A 10,232-nucleotide genomic window follows, 5' to 3' on the forward strand; every position below is an offset into this window, starting at 1 on the left:
TGCCGGGAGGCATTTTCCTTCTTCATCTCTAAAGTTTGCTGGCTCGTGGACTCTGCTTCGTGGTGCATCACAACTTATCCTTCCTCTGAAAGTGGACATAAACAAGGCTGCTTCTTCTCTGTTGGGCTCTTTTAGGGGGGTTCCATAGCAGGATGGAATATGCCCTGAGGTATTATAGCTCCCTTTGGCTTTATATATACACAGCCTTTCTCCCACTCAGATGCAACCCTACAGAGAGAATAGCAGGGTGGTGCACCTTAAAATAACAAAAGCCTCTAAAGATGTAGAATCAGTTTTAGAGGAACTTATGGTGCAGATATTTATGTGAAATGATGAGAAATGGCTTTTGTGCAAAGCTATTTATGATAGCATTGTTTATAATAGCCAAAGATTGAAAACAACCCAAATGTCCATCAAAGGGAACTGGTTAATAAATGATGATATATCTATATTACAGAATAGCTGCAGAAAAGAACAAGGAAATTTTCTTTATGCGGATAGGGAAAGTAGACATTCAAAAACAAACAAAAAAAGCAAGGTGCAGCACAGTATGCAAAATATACTATCTTTTGTCAACATGAAAGATAAGAATCTATATTTGGTTTGGCTTCTATATACATGAAGAATATGTATTCTTCATATTCAGAAAGCCATTAGCAAATTAAGAACAGTGGTTACCAATGGCAGGGGTGGAATGGGAACTAGGTAGATGAAGGACAAGGATGGTTGGGAGACCTTTCATTGTTTATCTTTTTGTACTTTTTGGCTTTTAAACCATATTTATGTTTTACCTTTTCAACCCCTCAGAGCTTCAGATTTCTTTTCTTAAGGTGGAATCCCTCCCAGGGGGCTATGAGGTAAAATCCCGGCAAATGAGATTCCTGACTCCAATCTTTGTTGTATCCTACACCCCCAAAATTCTTCTGGGACACATTTAATGGGTATAGAGGGGAACAGAACACTTACCTTATATACCTAAATTTCTCTTGCTATACCCTATTTTACATACCAACAAAGACATGTGTATACATGATAACACATATCATGTTTACATAAAGGAATACTCCTTGGATGACAAATGCCAGGCACTCAACTTGTATAATGATTATAATGATATAAGATTTCCCAGAGACACCATGGGCAAGGAAGTACTTAAGCCTCTGTAACAGGGTATAAAGCTGTCAGGATTGCCTCTAACATGTACCTGTTTTATTTCCCTCTTGTACAATTGGATTCCAGTAATTCTTTGGTTCATATGGTGGGAAAAGGCTACCAATGGCTCTTGGAGTGTGTTCTTGGCCTTGCCATACACAGAGAGCCTAGTAACTTTCTCCTGTTCACTTATAGTCTGGCTCCTGCTCTCATCTTGTTCTTTTCTAAACTTCCCAGGCATTGCCCTCAATTGGACCAATCTGTCATAGCCTGTTAGATAGTTACATGGCAGTTCTAACTCAATTAAGTGGAGAGACACAGGGGTAGGGGTCATCTCAAGAAAAGAATTATTTGGAAGCCAAATCAGCAGGTAGGTGTCCTTTACAATACCATACAACTTATTTATTTGACTATTCCTAATTTTGCTGCAATGAAAGCCCTTGTAAGTACATTTCTGGACATTATTCTGGTTAATTTCTTGCATTAAACATGTTTTAGGATTTTGACACATGATTAAAAAGTCATTTCCCAGAAAGGTGGTATAAATGTATACCAGTAACAGCAGGGTGTGAGTATGCCCATTTACTGCTCTCTCACCATACTTGGTATTGTAATTTTTCCTTTTGTTAAAATTTGATTCCACATTTAGTTCTAACTTTCATTATTTTGCATTTTCCATATTTGGAACTTCCAACTTGCTGGCTCCAAGTCCATTTAAATTATGTTATTATTAATATTATCTTTAAAACATATGATTCTTTATAATTTACAAAATGCTTCTCTGATCAAGCCACTTTGGACTTTATGAAGCTTCTCTTTTCTTCTTTGAAATGTAGTAAGTCATCTAATTCTAAGTAACTTATAATCTAATTTATAATTAGTACTACTATTTTCTTTTAGTTCAGGGATTGTGTTTTAATCATTTTGAATCGTTTGTAACATTTTATTTAGGGTTTGCATAGAGTACATGTTCAATAACTATTTGGTGAGTTTAATTTAATTAAACTCTCCGAGACAGGAAAATTCATTATCCTCCCAATGCCATCTATGAAATAGCAAAGGGAAGGTAAGTATTTCGTCTAAAAGAAGCTCAACCCTTAAGAAGTCCAAAAAGTGATTTGTGAAAATCTGTCTAGACTCTCCAATATAAACATTCCCACCAGTGCAGACAGTGCCATGTGACTCCTTCCATCACTGCCAAGACAGAACACTCTTTCTTTGAAAAAGGTCTCATATATACCCCTTCTTTCCCACTCTTAAAGGCATTATCCTGGCCCAGATTCTTCTGATGACATTTATCTACGCGTAGTAAGGGAGTGGACACACATACATAATTTACATATAATCATATAATATGTTGCATATTTATTTATGTATATTTATATTTTGATACATAGAGGGATTACATAAGGAGATATTGACCAAGTTTTTTGTTGTTGTTGTCCTGGTGGTTACCACCACCAGGAAATAACAGTATTCAAAGCCTCAGGGGTCATTTATTTGCCCCAGAGGAGGGAGGGCCCAAATTAATCCAGGAAAAACAAAGAAAACCTTAGCTTTTGAAAGAGTCACAGCAGAAGCCACAATTTTGAAATACCAGGGACTTTTGAACTGATATAACCAAATTTTTTGAAAAAGAAAAGTATTTTTGAGTGTAAAAGTTTACCGTTGAGGAGAACCGCTGAAAATACCCCAACAAAAGAGCAGATTTGACTTAGATGACGCCAAGAGACCCCAGAGTCCTTATGGTTTGAATAAGGAGGAGGCAAAGTTTGTCGTCTTCCTAATCAGGGAATTCTGTGAGTTTGGGGTCTTCTGAGCAGTAGTCAAAGGGTTAGAGGTAGACAACCAAAAACCATACGGAACTTCTCAGCAGACAAACAGAAGGGGATGAAGAACAAGTGAAGACCAAACACTCCCTTCCTGCTATCTCTATAACATTATCAGAAACTCAGATGTAACTTGGGAGGGAAAGGAACAGGAATAAATCTTAACTGACTGAGTGTAATATTAAATAACCCAAGCTCCCTTAAAATCTATGAGATTAAGTTTTCCACCAAACTGTAGAATAGAGGTTTAAAACAGAGAGTTAGTGAGGAGAAAGAACTACATTTAAAAATTGTTTGTATGCAATACATAATATACTTAAGTATGTAATTTTAAATTATTTTAAATATTAAGGATATATTGAATATAATACATGAAAAAATTGAATTAACAGTACCAAAAAGTATAATTTGAAATGAAGAGGATAAATGTGTGAGATAGTTTTATATATATATATATATATATACACACACACACATAATTGACAGTGATTTTTTTTATCCTGAAAAGATATTAAATAGATGATCCAGTTTACACTTGGTGCCTTAGAATTAAGAAGACATAGTAGTATTTGTATAATCACACTTAGTACTGTATAGACATTCTTGGAGAAGCAGAATGGGCACATGGCATAAACTGAAGAATCCCAGCTTAACACCACTTTTTGAGCTGTGTGACTAGGGCAAGTTCTAAAATCTCTCTGGGGCTCACAGTAAAAATCCCAATTTCTAGGGTTGATAGAAAGATTAAATAAACTCACACACCTAAAGAACTTAGTGTTGCACCTAATTCATAGTTAGAAATTAAATGTTAGTTATCATTCGTGGACATTTTAGAGCATAATATTTGTTTTTCTGTGCTACATGTCTGTATATTGTTTATAAATGTGCACAATCTATTATACAAGTTACAAAGAAAGGCTTGGGTTTTAAGGTTAGTCTTTTAATTACATGCAAAAATATCTATAGGGCAAGGAAAAAAAGAAAAGTTGCAATGAATTCTGAATTCTAAATTTGAAAATGATTAAATAAACTTAATTGAAATTGACAAGAGCCTATAAAAATGCCTAGTAAGAGAAAATGGTGAATTCCAAATGGTGCTTGATAAACATTCATTCAGTACTCCAAATACTTAGATGGGGGAGAAAGGAATGATTTGATTGGGCAGCAATTATTGCTAAAGGAAAATAAAGTGGAAGAAACTGAAATATTTAGTTACCTATCAAGAAGTGATGAAAGGCAGCTGTGGAAAAAGATTCTGTAAGGGAGAGTTTCTGTATTACAAAGGAAATAGCTGTTCAATGTCAAGAAGGAATCAGTGAGATGGAAAGCAAGAAAACCCACCACAATAAGATGTCATATTCACAAAAGCATTGTTCACATAAAAACTCAACATACTTTTCATATCGTGCAATAATTTTAAAATTTTGCTTCATCACTGTTATGAATTTACCACCAAACTTTTGTGACTGTCTCATCAATGTTAATATTTGTCGTTAAAATATCTCTTGTGGTTCCAGGGGTATATTTACTATGTCTATGGTTCTTCATATTGTATCTATTTGGTTAGATGGGATGGGAGAGATATCTATGGCAAACTGTTGCAAGTATCTAGGTTTCAAAATATTTGTGACAGCAATAACATTGATTCTGCATGATTCATAACATATTTAAATATTTAAGAATATTTAAATACTGGCAGATACACCTGCTGTCTTCACCTTTCTTGTAATAATAATACCAGTAAGGATCCTGATGATGACAGTTATCACCATCTAAAATATCTTGAGATTTGACTCTAAGTAGTCCAATGAAATACTTTTCTAATAAAATGCATGATATCCAGAAAATGAAACTATCAAAATAGCCACTGTCAAGACTTGTGTTCCCTGAAACTTCTAATGTTTTAAAGCAGCATTAAAAATGAAAATCCAGCGAAAAGCAAACTGAAAATGGCTACTTTTAAATATTCATCAACAATATAAAATACTTTGGGATCTTAGATTCAGGCTAGACATCTTGAAGGAACAGACAGTCTTGCAAGATTTCCAGGACTTCCTGTGTTCAGTTAAGCCAGCAATGCCACGAGATGAGCCTTTCTTGTTTATTTTCGTACTTCCACTTCCTGTCAAGTATTGTTAAACAGAGAATTCAGAGGTGCATGAACCTTTAAAATAATTGAAAGTGTGCACAATTATGTGTTTAATACCTCCAACAGGTTCAATGTCTTTAGAGATATTTGTGGTTTCCACTGTACTCAAATTGGTTGGTGGAATTTTAATTTTAATTCAAAGGTAATTACCATTGCCTCTCTCAGAGCGCTAAGGTCCTATGCTAATGTAATGTTCTTCTTTGTCAAAGAATAAATATCATGACACAAACAATACCACCAATCAATGCAGTGCTTTATAGTTCTCAGATTGTGGTCTCCAGACCAGCAGCATCGGCATCACATGGGAGCTTATTAGTAATGCAAATTCTCAAGTTCTACCCAGACCTTTTGAATCAGGAACTCTGGGGGGTGGGGACCAGCAATCTGTGTTTTAACAAACTCTACAGGTGATTCAAATGCAGATTAAAGTTTGAGAACTTACACAATCACTTCAAAAACATTGTCTCATTGAATCCTCAAAACATATTATGCCCATTTTACAGAAAAAATAAGGCTCAGAGAAGTTAAAATGGCATCCAAACATCACTCTAGTAAAGAGCAGAGCTGAACCTGACACCAAGTTCTTTTGACCCAAAGCTACAGCTCCTTCCACAACATCAAAGTTATCTTCTCAAATAATTCAGGCATCTTCCTAACATGCACGCAAACCCCCCCCCCCCCCGCCATGTCTTGAGATACTTCACAGAATTGCCCAAGATACTGGAAATGTCCTTAACCTAATGGGTAAATAACAGTAAGCAGCCCTGTCAGGGAGTTCTGCATGTTTCTTTACTATTCATTCACAGCAATGAGATGCAGAGAGAGCACGAACTAAAATTGTTCACATCAGGTGAGAACATGGTTCATTCAGTCTAACCCTTTAATTGGGAAGTATTCATGTTGTTCTTTCTGCTCAATAAGGATACAGTATAATTTGTAACAGTAGAAAAGTGCAAACAACCTAAATGTCCATAAGAAGGAAATGATTAATTAAATTTTGCAGCCATTATGAAGAATAAGGCAGCTCTGTACGTATTCATATGGAAAGATCTCCAAGGAACACTGGGGGAAAAGTAAGGTACAGAACAATGTCTATAGTATGCTGTCATTTATTGGTGAGAAAAAATAGTAACACACATACATATGTTTGTAAATGCATAGAATTTCTCTAGAAGGATAAATAAGAAATAGGTAACTGGTGTTATCTAGCAAGGGGAAGTGGGGGGCAGGGGGCTATGAACAAAGGGGAGGGACACTTAGTTCTCATTGTACAGTCGTCTATAACTTTTGAATGTCTTAAAACCATAGTTAAAATCATCTATTTACACATACATTTATTATACATATTTATTTGTTTCTATTTATTATATATTGAAAATTATGAACTCTTAAACATCCTATCTTCCTTCAATAATTCATTTATGGATTCATTCCCCACAAAGCTTATAAGTTCAGCCTAAACTACCTCTATTCCCTAAATTTCATTGTATTGGGTGAAGCTAAATGTATTCCTTTTAAACTTGAAGCACTGCTTCCTAATTCTAGTATACTAGGATTGCGTAGGAAGTTGTACTTAGGTCTTCATTTCACGATTTTACAGAATATTAAGAAAATCCATATATCATCTCATTAACTTTTTCAGCCCTACTAAAATCAAGTACCTATAGCTCAGACATTGTTTGTCTCTGTTCTCATCCTGATTCAATTCTAGAACACTACCTAATGCTTCGTTGGCTACTCTAACTCCCCTTGTCCCTCAAAATAAAAGTTTTGACACCACAATCATCAGTGAGCAATGGTGATTCTGCTAAATGAAGAGATGGTTTAGATTCTAAAAATCCCCATTGGATTTTTCTTTTTTCCCTGTCTATGGTTTACTCTGTCTCTCTTCTTTGGCGTGCACTCTCTTTCTGGCTCTCTGACTTTCTCATTCTTCAATAGTTGGTAAAAACTCCCAAATCCAAAATCCTCCAGCAGGCTACGTCATCCCCCGTAGTCTAGAGCTCTCCATTTCTCTTCTTCTCTAAGGCAGACAAATTGCTTTCCATCACGGATCCTCCAACCTTGCCACCCCACCCTCTAAATACTCCTTAAATGAGCAAATGTCCAATAGATAATTAATGAGTTGTGAAGTGCCCTCACAGCTAGGTGCTTTCTTCTCTCTCTCCCCATTCTTTACCCTCCCAATCCACTGCAAAAAATAGAAAGATGAGCAAGGGGAAAAGAAGGAAAAATAAGTCTGTATAATTAGTCATAAGAGCCAATTATAATTAAGGAAACTGAGATGAGCAATGGTGAGCTCCTTTAGGAGGTATGCTAAAAATTTTTCAAGTAAGGGAGTAAGGGTGGGTGCTATATACTGAAAACTAATGTTTAAGCTCTGAAATATGTAAAATTTTGAATGATTCATAAATAAAACTTATTAGCCTGTAGGAAGCAGGATATGGGCTAAGTGGAGTTATATGTACATGGACTGATGATCTTGGGAAATACCCATAACACAGCACAATATGACTCAAGAAGAAAAAAAGAAAACAGTCAAGGGAAAAATGCAGTGACAGTGTAGTATATTGGACTGATTGAAGCAGCCCTATTTTGAGAGGACCCACATCCTAGAAGGAAATGTGAAGTTACTTAATGTAACTACCAACTAGTACTACTAATGATTTAAGTCATTGAAACTAAATAGGTAAAGGAGTGTTCCAAAAGTAATTCACGGTTTGCTAGCACATGACTATGGGGACTCTGAGACCAGTTTCACTCAGATCAGTAGTCAAGGGGCTTATCCATGCTGACTGACTTTTTTTACAGTGAACATACATTAACTATGTAAATCTGCAAGGATAGGGAAACGTAGAAGAGAGAAGAGCTCTTCTTCTGATTTTTCCCAACTCATCCTCAAACCCACTTCAGTTGATCAAAAATATGATGATATTTTCCTCTGTCCGATAACTTGCTGATTACAAGGAAAATAGCAGTAGAAAGATACTCTACAGAGGCACTATGATTCTTAGGGCTGAGGGGATTTTTAGTTTTATCCTGGTTTTTAGCATAAATTTGTTACAGCAATTTCATTTACCTTATTTCCTATTCTCTCTTTTCTATTAAATGAGGTTATCAAGTACAAAAAAACAGCTCCAGGGTAAGGATGTTATACATTTATTGACATTCCAATGCCATGAGTAAAAACTGTGTATCATTCTACATGTTCACTCTTTCCTTTTAATCCTGCACTCTCTCAGGCTCAGTTTCACACAGATCAAGATTGGTTTCTACCATATTAATATAATCATTCTCTAGCAACTGAGATGTTTCAATTGGCTGTGCAGATGGTGGTCATTGAAGGCGAAATGTTCATAGTAAATTAACAGGCACTTAGTAAAGTATATCCTATTTAGTTACTTAAAACAAAAGCACTATTTGACAACTAAAAATAGCTAAAAACAAATAATAAAGGCTTAGGGTTTTGACAGTTTATTTAACAAACATTTAGTACCTATTCCGTGCTGGGTACTGTCTAAGCACTCTGGATGGCATGATGAATAAAATAAGGCCCTTGTTCTTGAGACAATCTCAGTCTAGTGGAAAGACATGGAAAAGTAAACAGATAATTTCAATGCAATAAATGCGGCAATAGAGGAATATGAATAGAAAATTGTAAGGGGGCAAGGGATTACCAGTTCTGCTTGAAGGAGTCAGTTCAGGCTTTCTGTTTCACCTAGTAGTTTGGGGGAGCATCTTGGCATAGGGGAAAACATGAACAAGGCTTTGCAGGAGCTTGTAGTCTGGTTGGGGAGGCATACCAGAAAATAACTATAATACAATGAGAAAAGGACTTTCAGCTGAAGCACACCTTTCAACTGAAGGTTCTGGAGACATTGAAGGCAGAAGAATTCATTTTGTGAGAGGTATGGGGGAGTAAGTTTGGGGGCTATGGTCAGTGAAGATTAGAATAGTAGGAAGGAGGTGACACTGGAGTGCCATATTAAAGAAGAAATGGAGATGTGCTAGGCAGAAAAAAAATAGGTGGAAGAGAAATGAGCATTCCAGAGAAAAGGAGCATTTTGACCCCAATTATAAAGTCACAAAGGAAGAACATTCTAGAACGTAATGGGAGCTGATGACCAGGGAGAAATTAGAACCTTCCCTTGGACATATTATGGAGTTTGGAATGAGTTTGGACTGAAGTATATCCTGTTGGTAGCAAGGAATCCAAGACACTCTTTAATCCTGGAAGTGACATGTTCAAATCTAGTTGTAGAGGGATGATTAAGTGAAAATCTGGATGCAAGCTTTCAGGTATGAGTTGATGAGCTCCGATCTAGGCTGAAGCAGTGGAATAAAGACTAAAAGGCAGAAGAAGACATCTCAGGAGGTAGAACTGAGAGGAAAGGAAGTGATATGAAAGGGGATCTGGGAGGATGATGAGGTTCCTACTGAGCTAGGAAGAGCAGAAGAAATCTGTGTTGACAATCCAGAGGGAGGGTTCTGTGTGTGAATTTTGAGGGGGCTCAAAGACAATTCCTATGAGCAGGTGGAGACACAGATCTAGAGTTGGAAGAGATGCCAACTTGGAGACGGAAATTGGACTCATAAGCAAATGAAGGCAGAAGTCCCGGGAATGCATGAGATTGTTTGGGGATCAGAAACAAGAGAAGGATGAGAAAGAAATCCTAAGGAACCCCTATTTTTTTCTTTTTAAAAAAATTTTATTGATACAACAACATACAAGCATATACATTCTTAATAAACAAATATTCTATACATGGTGTATAATCAATGGCTCACAATATCATCACATAGTTGTATATTCAAACTATCACTCCAGATATTATCCAATTTTGGATAATTATCCAAAAATTATCACGATAATTTTTTAGAACATTTGTATCACTCCAGAAAAAGAAAAAATTCATACATACCATACCTCTTACCTCTCCCTTTCATTGTCCATTAGTATTTCCATCTATCCAACATATATAGTTTTTAATTTTAACATTTATTCCCCCTTTATTATTTTTTTAATCCATATTTTTACTCATCTGTCCATACCATAGATAAAAGGAGCATCAGACACAAGGTTTTCACAATCACACAGTCAC

General features: G+C 36.0%; 1 long non-coding RNA gene across 2 annotated transcripts in view; it reads right to left on the minus strand.

The window, feature by feature from the left end:
- LOC143686400 (uncharacterized) overlaps positions 1 to 9,266 on the minus strand; it is a 60,480-nt gene extending 51,214 nt beyond the window's left edge. Inside the window, exons 1-2 of one of the 2 annotated variants that reach the window (XR_013177123.1) lie at positions 8,808 to 9,255; positions 8,627 to 8,708 (exon numbers count right to left, since the gene is read on the minus strand). This is a non-coding gene — a long non-coding RNA (uncharacterized LOC143686400). Of the gene's footprint in view, positions 1 to 8,588; positions 8,709 to 8,807 lie in introns of those variants that run through there. The other variant, XR_013177122.1, reaches the window with a different exon arrangement.
- Positions 9,267 to 10,232: the final 966 nt, after the last annotated feature.

Source organism: Tamandua tetradactyla, chromosome 1, assembly GCF_023851605.1.
Source record: "Tamandua tetradactyla isolate mTamTet1 chromosome 1, mTamTet1.pri, whole genome shotgun sequence".
Lineage (NCBI taxonomy): Eukaryota > Metazoa > Chordata > Mammalia > Pilosa > Myrmecophagidae > Tamandua > Tamandua tetradactyla.